This window comes from Pezoporus wallicus, unplaced genomic scaffold, assembly GCF_028554395.1.
Source record: "Pezoporus wallicus isolate ANWC-B61680 ecotype Strahan unplaced genomic scaffold, APGP_CSIRO_Pwel_v1 contig_7073, whole genome shotgun sequence".
Lineage (NCBI taxonomy): Eukaryota > Metazoa > Chordata > Aves > Psittaciformes > Psittacidae > Pezoporus > Pezoporus wallicus.
The window spans coordinates 6493066-6505193 of NW_026641326.1; the positions used below are offsets into that span (position 1 = coordinate 6493066).

Here is a 12128-nt window from a genome sequence, read left to right on the forward strand (position 1 = left end):
GACGGTATGGGCAGGCTCACATTCGCACTAATCTGCTTTTTAACATTCATGATTCGGCACAGCTGATGAAGAGGTGTGTGGTTTCCAGCTACAGACAGAAACAGTAAAATACCTTGGACAGTATTTGTGGCTATTGGTCATAAAAAAAAAAAAAAGTTTATTTCTGGAGAAAGATGGTTATTTTTTTTTCTTCCTAGTCACAAAAGTGAAACTGTCTAGTGTGACTTTTCAAACTATACATCCAAGTATATTTTGCTTGTTTTCTTCTGTTGTTAAAAAAATATAAATTGAATGCTGTTTGTTTTGACACAGTTTCACATAGGCCATTCCAGAGGAATGGAAATCCTTCAAGATGAAGCGGAAGATGATGAAAGCCACTGGGTCTGTCTTCCCACATGGCGCAGGCAGCTGTGTCCTTGCTCGGAGATCTGCAGAAGACAAACCCCAGCAGAGTCAGAAAAGCTAAGCTCTACCTGCATGCCAGCTGCACTACAGGTAACTGCTATGCCTTTTATTTTAACGTAAATATTTTCTATATTTAAAGAGAAATCAGAGATTATGTGGGGGGAACTAAGGCTTGAAAGATATCTCAACAGAAACTCGGCTCTGAACCATTGTCCCAGGGGTGAGGAACAAGTAGAGGATATGGAGGGAAACATGCTTGATTTCAAGGAAAATGCTGATTTCTAAGACGTGGTAATTTCATACAGTTTATGCAAATTTCACTAAGTCTTTAAAAAAGTCACACAAAGGACACTTTAGCATCAGCTTGAAAGGAATGTAAATTAACATATCCTTAATGTACGGTCTTGTTTGCTGGCAAAGACACGTCTAGAGGAGCTGTATTTCCCACTGAACTCCTTGAGTGATAGCAATGTTGGCACAAAGTTTTGTAATTTTATGCTATTGCAGGAACAAAGTCATCTAGTTGAGGATCTAATTATTCTGTGGCTGCATTTTCTATTTTTTACATCCCAGTAAATTCCGTGTTTTATGTAAGATTACACACAACATACAGGAGAAATACAAATTGTTCAAAACACACTAGAGACGTCAGCAGACATGCTAAGAGCATAAGTGCTTTGAAAGAAGTCAATGTATAGTCCATAAAGGAATATCAATGGTCTCTATTGGATAACGGAGGAACTGTGTGTGTGCTTGTGCATAAAAGGTGAAATTCCAGTTCCATGTATACAGAGTAGGGATGTAGGACTGGGCGCCTTGGTGTCATGGTAACAAGGCAAGGCATGTGGTATATATACATCTGAACATCAGCGTCCTCACTTTCTTCTAGGATGTACTGCTTACAACTTTGTAATGACCTCAGTCAAAAACTAGGCTGAATGCCAGCATTTCTCATCACAAAAAAGGACATTCTTGTGGCAGCTAGCATTTGTAAAGTGAGTTAATGGTAGAGCTTTGTTCATTAAAAAGGAGATGTAAAAAGCGCATGTGGAGGATTTCTTCTAATTTATGATTATCCACAATGATACCTTTCATCACCACCATCAAATATTTAAAAAGTCCTTTAATCAGATATTGTTAATGGTGGGTAATTCTATTTCATAGGATCCCTGCCTGGAATCCTCCCTGGGTCCCCCTGTAGCTGTGCCCAGCTGTGCTCCAGCCCCAGGACCCCTTCACATGCTTTCTACTATTAGAAAAGGGGAATTTCAGGAACTGCTGAGTCAAGGCAGAGCACTGGAGGGGGTGACAAAAGGGGTTTTGCTGACATATCTCCTGGAACACATCCTGGCTGTCACAGGGGGAAAATGTGAACCACCATAGCCCTGACAGCTGCGACAGTGCATTGTCAGCCAGCAGCCCCCTCTAATCTTATAGGTGTGGGGCTGGGTGGAAGCCTCTGAAAATGCAAAAGTAAGTGACAATGAAATTCCTTCTAAGTGATAGATTTTGAACCTCAATATTCTTTTTTCTATACTCTGCTGCTGACAACTGCTAGCTAAATTGATAATTGATTGGATATAAGGAGGAAGTTCTTTACTGTTTTTACTGTGAGGGTGGTGAGGCACTGGAATGGGTTGCCCAGGGAAGTTGTGAATGCTCCATCCCTGGCAGTGTTCAAGGCCAGGTTGGACAGAGCCTTGGGTGACATGGTTTAGTGTGAAGTGTCCCTGCCCATGGCAGGGGGGTTGGAACCTGAAGATCGTAAGGTCCTTTCCAGCCCTAACTATTCTGTGATTGTATGATTCTACATAATAGCATTAGGTTCTCATTTAAAACCTGATTTACGAGCTTTTTTTTTTTTGTGATTAAAATAATTCTGAATTAAAATCCTTTATATGTGACATACATTTGGACAATGTGGGGACATGACAACTTTTTTATCAACAATGACTCTTAAAAATAATATTGAAATATTTGGATGGTTGAATAATTGTCATTATTATTAAACCTAGTTTTTCTTCTGATCTCATATTCTGTCTTTCTTCAAGAAAAGGGTTTACATATATTCCTTTTTCTTTTCTTTCTTTCTTTTTTCTTTTGTTTTAGGACATGTAAATATTTTGCTGAAGAAAGCATCTTAAATATGTATCACTGGTGAACTGTGAGAACTTTGTGGCTAAACATAATCATTCACATCAACAAAAACTCTATCATGGTTTTAGTTATATTCTTCATTCAGTGTGAGAGTACGTTTGAATTAATGTTAGACCCTCAAAAAAATGGTTTTACAGTAAGTGTTAGCACATAGTGAGAGCTATCTAGAATTGATCCTCAGAGATTTAATCCTCTGCTCTGGCACACCATCAAGGCCAAAGAAATCTTGGCCTTGTCTTCATCTATTTTCACACCTTCTTCAGATTAGAGTTGAAGGAAGCAGTCTAAGGAAAACCAGATTGCTTTGAATGTAAAGGCTTTTTTTGTCTCCAAATTCTCCAAAATCTACTTTTAAAGTTTTTAAAATTTGGTTTGGAGCTATTTGCTAGAAAGAAGAGATGTTTTAGGAATCTCTTGTAGGCACTGAAAAAGGAAAATTTGATTGTCTATTATATTTTACTAATACACTGATTTTACAGTCTACTGTATTTTAGTCAGGTAGCCACTCACTTCTTTTCCCTGTGGTGTCCTACAAAATGTACCCTACTTTCTGCTTGGTCCTTGTTTCATGGTTTGGATTTTTCTTGCCTGTATTCACATTCTGAAGCAATTGATGGAAAAAAAAAGAGTATATTTTAATTGCTTGAAGAGAATCTCTATGAGACTTATTAGCAGATATTTAGCACTAGTTGTCTCCTAGTTCAGAGATATTTTTTATTTGATAGATGTTTCTATTATTCAATAAGAAAAATATCATGTTTGAGACTTTACTATGCAGAAGTGTGAAGAACTAATTCACACTGTGATAAAATAGTTATGGAAATGAGATGGGGAGGGATCATTCATCTGAAAGATTACTTAGGAATAGCATCAATCATCAATGCCAGATAATGAAGCCCTGTTCCTGTATTGGAAAAGCAATGCTCTGACCCCTAATATTTGAACACAAAGGGGATTTACCAACTTCCTGAGGAGATTTTACTTCTGCTATAAATGGATGTCACAAATATTATTTTGTGGTTAGATTTGCCATTGTTGAGTATGGGCAAATTATTGGCTTTGCTAGTAAAGCTCACTGTTCTGTAAACGGCAGAACAATAAAAAACAATCAGAAATTTTGCACTTAATTTAAAATAATACAAATAGAAATAATATTTTCATAATAGAACATAATATATGTAATGTGCAATAAGTAAATTAGTTACCCAGAAACTTATGCAAGTTTATACTGGTGCATTGAAAAAAGTAAGCATATTTTGCAAGAAAATTATATTTACAGTACATAAAAACATGTTCCAAGTCTATGGAAAGTACTTTGAAGGTGAAGTTGCTGATTTGTGCAAGCTGCTGTTTTGAGACATCTGTGTTGCTTGCCCTGGATCCCCTGGGGGATTTAAAAGACACGTAGATGTGGCACTTAGGGACAAGGTTTAGTGGTGAGCTTGACAGCGCTGGGTTAACAGTTGGACTGGATGATCTTCCAACCTAAGCTGTTCTGTTCTGTTCTGTTCTGTTCTGTTCTGTTCTATTCTATTCTATTCTATTCTATTCTAGTCTAGTCTAGTCTAGTCTGGTCTGGTCAACAGAAGTGATACCAACCAGCCAGCTGAAGTTTTCCATGTTTCCTGTCCCCCTGTTATCCATGACTGACAGAGATCACAGGGACAGAATACTGTCTGCACAAATGCAGTAAGAACAGGATGGAATAGAATATAAACAGTTGTTAAACAATATTTTCATGAAATGCCATGAAATGTAATTCCCATCATAAAGGCAGTTATAGGTCTGTATGGATGACAGTGTATTTATCCTCTCAATACAGTTGGTGCATGTATGGCTGTGAGAGGACCTCAGTGAAGGTTAGAATGAAAAATTACAGGTGAGGTAGCATTTGTGCACATTGGTGGGAGAAGCAAGTACAGCCTGTCTATGAGTGGTTTCCTGATCCTTCAGACTTGGAGCAGCAATTTCACAGCTATGGTTGTGTCACCTCGTTGCTGCTGTGGCTGACTATTTCCCAGCCCCTGCCCTTACAGAGCAAACCTACAGGACAGTCCTTCATCCCCCAGCTCTGGCTCATGGCAGCTGAGCCACAACACACACAAGGGGAAGCAGTCTGAAAGGAGAGAGCCCACACCAGGTACAAAACTTGTGTGAGCTGATCTCTGTGCCAGGAGCAGCATGGAGCTGTTGGTAGCATCTGTAGGACAGCCACGTGAGTACTTGAACAGAGATTGCACTGGGAAATTGGGGAAGCAGGATTCAAATTACCAGTGAAATCTGAAGACCTAATTTAATGGTAAATGTCCTGCAAATGATGTCCCTATTTTAAGCATTCCTGGGACACAAGAACTGCCTTCCTGCAGGTAAGCTCTGATTTTTAGCAAGTGTGCTTTAAAGAGAAGGGTTTTCAATAATGATTGTCCAGGAAGAATGTGCAGACAGAAAGGCTGATTTAGATATGCTTGTGTGTGTATTATTAGATATAAGTATATACACACACAGAGAGCTATTTGAGACTGAACCTTGATCACATGGAGAACTTCTCTAAAGTGTTACCCTGGGCATTCCTATGACAGTAAAAGCCACAAAGCTGTTGTTATTCTGTCAGCTGGAATCACTGGGAAAAAAACAAAACAAAACTGTAATTTTTCAATTTTCTCTTAACTTTAATTGCAGTATAGGCATCAACAGGTGCTTAAGAGTACAAAAGCAAAGGTAACAGTTATATAGATACAGTCTTGTAGCAAACATTTGTGCAGAGTTTTAAAAACTATGAGAAAGATGGGCGTAAGGAAGAGTACATGAACAAAACCTGACCTCATCTAAAACAGTGATGGAAACTGTGGTGCTGCCTATTCTTGAAGGACGCCTTACGCAGGCCAACTGAGCACATCCCTTTAGCCTCCACACCTCAGCTTTCCACACCTCACTGAACAAAAATTGGATGGAAAAGCCTGGAGTTTGGCCCTCTTTTCACTTTAGCCCATCCATCTTTCCCCACAAGGCAAAGCAAAACTTGCTTCATTTTTTTCATAACAAGGGCAAAAGTACTGAGATGCTGGTGAGAGTCAACATGCCTTTTTCTTTTGGATGTGGAGGGAAGCTGCCCTCCTCCAGCTGTAGGGTCTGCTGCTTCCATCACTCCAGCAGCACAGAAATTAATTCTCTTGCAGGAAACTGCAGTCAAAGGGCAGCAGCAATAGCTGTGGCTAAAGAGATGTACGGTGGTGATCCTGCCACAATGCAGGGCCACATGGCCATGGATTCTGGAAACCACAAAACTTGGTAAAACTCCCCTGCTGCCTCAGGCTGTTAGGAAATGCACTCATGTAGGTGAAGTATTAGACTATTGCGTACGTAAACATCAAGGAACGGGCAATAATTCACAAAATAATATGTAAAGAATAAATGGATTATGCAATAAAGACACAGGAGATGCATGTAGTATTTTATTCAGTAATTCATTAAATATCTGCCCTAGAGCAGCACTGCTATATATCCTTCATATAAACTTAAGCACAAGATTAGACTGCAGTTTTCTATTATTTTTAACCAAAGAAAATGTAATTTCATATTATTATAGCAAAATAATTGGTTTAATTAGTTAAACCTTTCCAACTGTATAGAGAAGGAAATTGCGTGATTTTTCATTTCATACCATGCCACATTGTTGCAATAGTCTGAGTGCTGAGAAGAGACTCCTCAGAGATTGTTCTTTTGATCTTAATGCAAAAATATTTTTTTCATGTCACAAACTCTACACTGAAAACTAAGTCTCCATAGCAAGTAGGTTGTTCTGGGTCTGAGTTACACTGCAGGCTGCTTCTTATGTAAACCAAATATAATGGTATAAATTGGAAGCAATAGGACAGAATGTGGAATGAAAGAAGATTATGGATGCTATTTAGCACCTTGAACCTGCAAGACTAATGAGTTTGTTCATGCATCTGCTGCAAAATTCTCATCTAAATTTTGACTGGGAGAGCTGTTACAATGATCATGCAACACAAAGCACAGAGGTATTTGACCTTTAGCACCCCATGATACATTATAGCATAGCTAACAAGAGGGCTAAAAAAATGTCTCTTTGTAGGCTGGGAGAATTTATCCTGGGATCTGAGAGACTTGCATAGGAGGCCTACAATAGCTTTTTTCTTTTTTCACTATATAACTAGAATCCAAGATGAAGTTGTTAAAATTACAGGCAGACACACATTTTTCTTGAGTCTGTTAAGGTAGGTGAAGTTTAATATTTGAATTTTCAGCTTTCTGTCAAAATTCAGACTTTACATGTTAGGTAAAATTGTGATAGCATCTCTAGAGAAAAACATATCCTTCTGTAGTTAAGCACCCCAAATACCCTGATGGCTCAGCCTCAGAAGACACAACCTTCTCTTTCCACCCACCCACCTTGTCCCATTCCAGCCCCTGTGCAGGTCTCCACCAGCAGCCCTCCCCTGTGCAGTTTTGTTCAACTGGAGCTGGAATCCCGGCTGAGCGATGAGCATGAGGAAATGAACTGAACATACTAGCTCCAGCAGTGATGCTTGTAACAGGGTGGTTTTCGCACCTTATTTGGCACAGCCATCTAATGCCCACAAAGAAAAGCCATTAGTAGATCTTCCTTCTTCTTTCTCTTCCATTCACCCCAACACAGTGATGCTATTATTTTCTGTAACTGAGGGTCACTGCTATGGTCACAATTCTCACTGCAGTGCTGCTTTGCACCTTCCTTCTAAGGTGGTAATAGCAGATAATAGCAGCATAAGACTTCTTATGAGCCAGTACTTTGGCACTTAGTCTCAGATTCTGAGCAGTTTGTGCAGTTCCCACTGCAGCATGTGATGTTGGCCACCATCATACTACACAAAGTAATCCAACATGGTCTTTCCTACACTCATAGTTGTGGTTGTCTGGTTTCCTGATCCTGTGCTCACACTGTGAAGTTCCCCCAGAAGCAATCTATCACAGGTTTCCTTACAGAAAACAGACCCAAACCAACATTTTGGAATTGCAACACAGGGCTCATTTGAAGAAAATCCTTGGGAATTGGCAAGAAAGTGAGAGACATTGCTTCTCCATTAAACTTAACCAGCAATGAGCTGGTAAAGCTTTTCTAGTTCATATGATGTCAAAGTGTGTGCAGTATTCCCCACATGAGCCTCATAATGTTAATTTCTAGAAAGAGAAGTTGTTCATCAAGTGCTGTCAGAGAAAAGTGTTGGGGGGGGGGGGGGGGGGGGGGGTGTTCATTCAGCATTGTTTCATGTTGTTTTTTTTTTTTGCAGTAAAATATGTGTATGATAATGGCAATTCTACACAAAATGATAAAAAAGACTAATGAAAAGGGAGGTACTGTTTTGAAATGTCTTCCTTGTTCTCTTGTACAGGGAGCTGGGGGACATGGAGGGAGCCTGGGACATGCAGATGCAGCTCTGGGCAGCACCAGGGCACAGGCAGGGCTACAATTGACTGGTGCCACGCTCATTCCTTTAGCCTCATCAGAGCACACAGCACTTGCTTATGAAATGCCAGCAGTTATCAGTAATTATCCTATGTGGTTTCAAAGGTACAGAGTGTTTTAAAATCCTGCTGATTGGCAGGATTTGGGAAAGCACTTGGGAACTGCCTCCAAAGCTGCCTTTAGAACGGAATCTGTCATGCAGCTCCTAATTGTGATGTGACACCTTTTCTAAATGATGGGTGCAGCATGATCCTGGTCACATGCTTAATTGCACGATGCTTACAGGGGTCCAGCATTGTTTTCCGGCAGGAATCTGGTTTGCCTTTGCTGCCCATGCCTTTTCCAGCAGAAGTTAACAACTGTGCAGCATACTTGAAACTACAGAGTGTGGTTTGAGAAACTAAATATGCTTAAAGTCTTTCAGGGAGAGATGGAAGGGCCATGCATCCCACTGGTCTGAGACAGCTCAGGACAAGTCAGAAATGTGTATTCTTCACTTGTCACCAGACAGTTTTTGATAGCTGTGAGCATCCTCTGAGTGTAGGGAAGAGCAAGGGGGTGTCCAGCAGCAGCAGTGGAGCAAGGCTGGGCTGTTGGACTTTGTTGTTCTGAAGTATGTGATATTCTTTTTTGGTGCAAAACCAAAGAGAATTAGTTTTAGAGCACTGTACCTGACATTAAAGGGACTCTTAGTCTGCACTAACTGTATCCCTTGAATTCTCATTTGGTAATGGAAAGTATAAATTGAATGATAAATAGTGTTTCATTCTTAAAAAAAGACATGCACCCATTTACTTTTCTTAATTCAACTTTTGGAATTTTCATTTAATATATTAACTCCATGGTCTGATCCATCTCCAATTCATACTTTCTTGTCTAGTAGGTTTCATTAATTGCAACACCTTCGGCTGTTGTTCTTTTTTTTGTTTGTTTGTTTTTAGATAATAGAGGACAATTCAGCATGAAGAAAATTAATTTTCCTGTTTCACATGGTTTAGATTTTGCTTTTTTGTTTCTTCTTGTAGTTTTTAAATGAATTCTACAAAATAGCTGTAACAATATGGAAGGAGAGAAAGACCAAAGAGAACATTGATCAACGTAATAATTTATGGTACAAACTTAATAAGTGGTGTGACATGAGCAGTTCATCATCCATTTGTCATGTGTTGATGGTTTGATACCTGAATTTTTAACACCACTGCTAGCTTTGACATAATAAAGGACCTGCCAACATTCCTATTAAATCCATGAGATTTTAGAAGTTTCTGCTTTAGCTATAAATAGCAGTATTTATAATCTATAAATTATTATGCAGAGTAGCTATCTATGAATTACTTATTCCAGCAACTATAAAAAAAATAGAGTTTGACATTTTTGAACTTCAGGAGGACATCTTCTTCTTTCCAGAAGGAAAGATTTATGGATATTTTTCATTATGTCCACCATAAAAAGTTTATAAACTAAGAGACAGCTCCTGGACAAAAATAAATCACTTTAATTCCACTGATGGTGAGGAGACAGCAATTTACGCTAAAAGGTTCTGATGAGAGTTGTCTTGAGCTGTAGTTTGCTGGCATAATAGCTTCAGGCTAATCACATATGCTTCCAGTAGCTGTAGTGTGGTTACAGTCAGGGAAATGAATGTACAAAAATAGGATTTGAGCTTCCATGTTTGCTTTCAACAGTCCTGTCTCAAGGACTACACAGTCTGGTTTGGTCAGCATAGAGGTCACACTGGATTCTGGTGACTGAGAGTCCTTCAGCTGGGCTGCAGATGATAATGTCAAGTCAAATTATTTCTGCTTCTCACATCACTTTCTTCTGGTTTAAAAAATACTATGAAGCAGAATAAAACCCCTGACATTCTCTAGCTGTCTGACTTCACCATACTGTCCATTTGAAGCCTAGCTTGTCAGTGAAATAACACAGAAAAATGTTTCAAATAGTTACGGTAGATATCCAGGATCTCCGTATTTGGTTTTCCTAGTGAAATCCACTTCAGATAAGGTGCATGTTAATAGTTTCAAACATATGGCTGGTTTAGCCACTAGGTTTTTTAAATGCTTCAACTTCTGCAGAATATCACTAGAACATAGTGCCATGACCTCAGTGCTTGGTGCTAGGTACCAAACTCGTTCAGAAGGAGTGGACATCCTAATCATTGTGTTTTACAGCTTGGAGAAGCATGGTGGGGTGGGGAGAGGAAGAAAGGAGAGAATGAAGGGGGAATGCTCTCACTTGAATGCTTTTGCAATAGTCTTAATCTATGGAGCTTACTTTTGTAGAGATACCTGTGGAAGAAAATATACTTATTCCTACAAACAGCCTTACAGCATCATTGTTAATAGGTGCGAGGAAGGTCCCTCACAGTGGTAAGTCTGTGTCAGCTAATTGGCTCATCACACTCTGGGTTTTTGAAGCCCAAGCTAGGAAGAGTAGACATGAGTGCAGGGCAGGCACAGAGCTCACATACGTGGATGACATTGATAGTCATCTAAACTAGTTTAAAGTGTGGTTTGTTCCTACAACATTTTTCAGCTTCTTAGCCTGAAACATATGTCCTCACTTTCATTATTTCTGAAGACTATATAAATACCTGTAATGACTGAAGGCTGAAATAGCTTCACCTTTTGTTTTTGCTACTTCAAGAACCCATAAAAAGAGGGACATAGAAAACAGAAATTGTGGGTAATGGGATAATAGTGGAACGTAACTGGTGTGCTAAATTCTATTTATATCCACAGCTCCTAAGAAATTGCAATGAAAAGGGTTTGTGATTGTCTTACCTGAGGTTATAGGAATTTAATGTACTCTCTGTAAGATATTAAACATCTTTGTTGTGACATTTGATCTCTATGTTGATATTTTATTATTGTAGCTCACTTAGAAATGGGAAAAGGAACTTTTAATAGGAAATATAAATTTAATAGGAAATTTAAAAACAAATTACGGTTTGTTGGGTTTTCAGTAACTGGATCATTTAAAAGCTCCATCTTTAGTAAGAAATAATGACTTTCTTTATTTAGAGACTATTTAAAATGCTCTTGAGGTATCTATTGAATATCTCAACATCACAGATAAATCAGCAGCAGACTAAGAATTAGTTCCGCACAGTTATATATTACAATATGTTCTGTATTATGGTGCATGTAATGCATCTCTTGTACACTTGCACGTTAGGGAGGAAGAGAAGTCTGTTTTCAAAGCTGTTTCTAACCCCCTGAAAATCTGCCAGGATTTGTCTTTGAAGTACAAAGTTGGTTTATTTATATGTTTATGGATGGTCTCTGGTAGGCTGAAGATGATAGTTTTGTGGCATTTTTCTCTTTTGGTGTTGTAAATGCGTTATTTATATATCCAAAAGTAATTAGAAGAGAGGTGGTTGTTTGTCTGAATTTTAAACTAATTAAACTGACCTAATTCCTGTCAGAAATAATTAGGATAAAAACTGCATTCCCCAAGTAACTTTTCAAGTTGGAAAACTGGGCACCAAGGCTGTGTGCTGGAGCTGCTCCAGGAGAGCAGCCACACGTGGTGTGGGTAGCTGCAACCTGCGCTGGTGACTGGTACTGAAACTGTTAGCTCTGTGATGCCAGAATCATTAAGCTGCTTGCTTAGTAAACTAAAAGATGCATTTTTAGTCCAGTCAGTTAACTTTATGCATTCCCATATGAATCAGGTCCTCACTGGAATTAATGGGAACCTCTCAGTTGCAACAAGCCTTTGCTTTAGTGCATTGCTGCGAGCCAACAATGCTACCAGTCCCCTCGTCTTGCTGGTGCTGCCTGTGATCACTTACACATCTCCTGTAATTGCTGGTGGGATTCATCAACCAAGGAAAAGGACTTTACAGACTCTGGAATGGCAGGGAACTGATCAGGTGTTGGAGTTTTTCCTCATATAGCTATGAGTATTTGCTAGAACTTTCCCCAGTACAGCGGTGGCTGTGTCTTTGCTTCAGGAAATAGTTTTGTTTTAAGCTGAAACTGATAAACTCATCTCCTTATTTGAGCAGATCTATAGGGCTGATCCAAGTCAGCTGACTTTGTGAGGAATAAACCAAGCCGTCGTTGCTTTTACTGCTGGAGAGCATTAGTTA

At 39.1% G+C, this 12128-nt stretch overlaps 1 long non-coding RNA gene across 2 annotated transcripts in view; it reads left to right on the forward strand.

Annotated features, from left to right (window-relative positions):
* The window catches only part of LOC130606525 (uncharacterized), a 35778-nt gene extending 35289 nt beyond the window's left edge, over nt 1-489 (forward strand). For both annotated transcript variants that reach the window (XR_008973996.1, XR_008973997.1), the window contains exon 5: nt 313-489. This is a non-coding gene — a long non-coding RNA (uncharacterized LOC130606525). The remainder of the gene's footprint in view (nt 1-312) is intronic.
* The last annotated feature ends 11639 nt before the right edge of the window (nt 490-12128 follow it).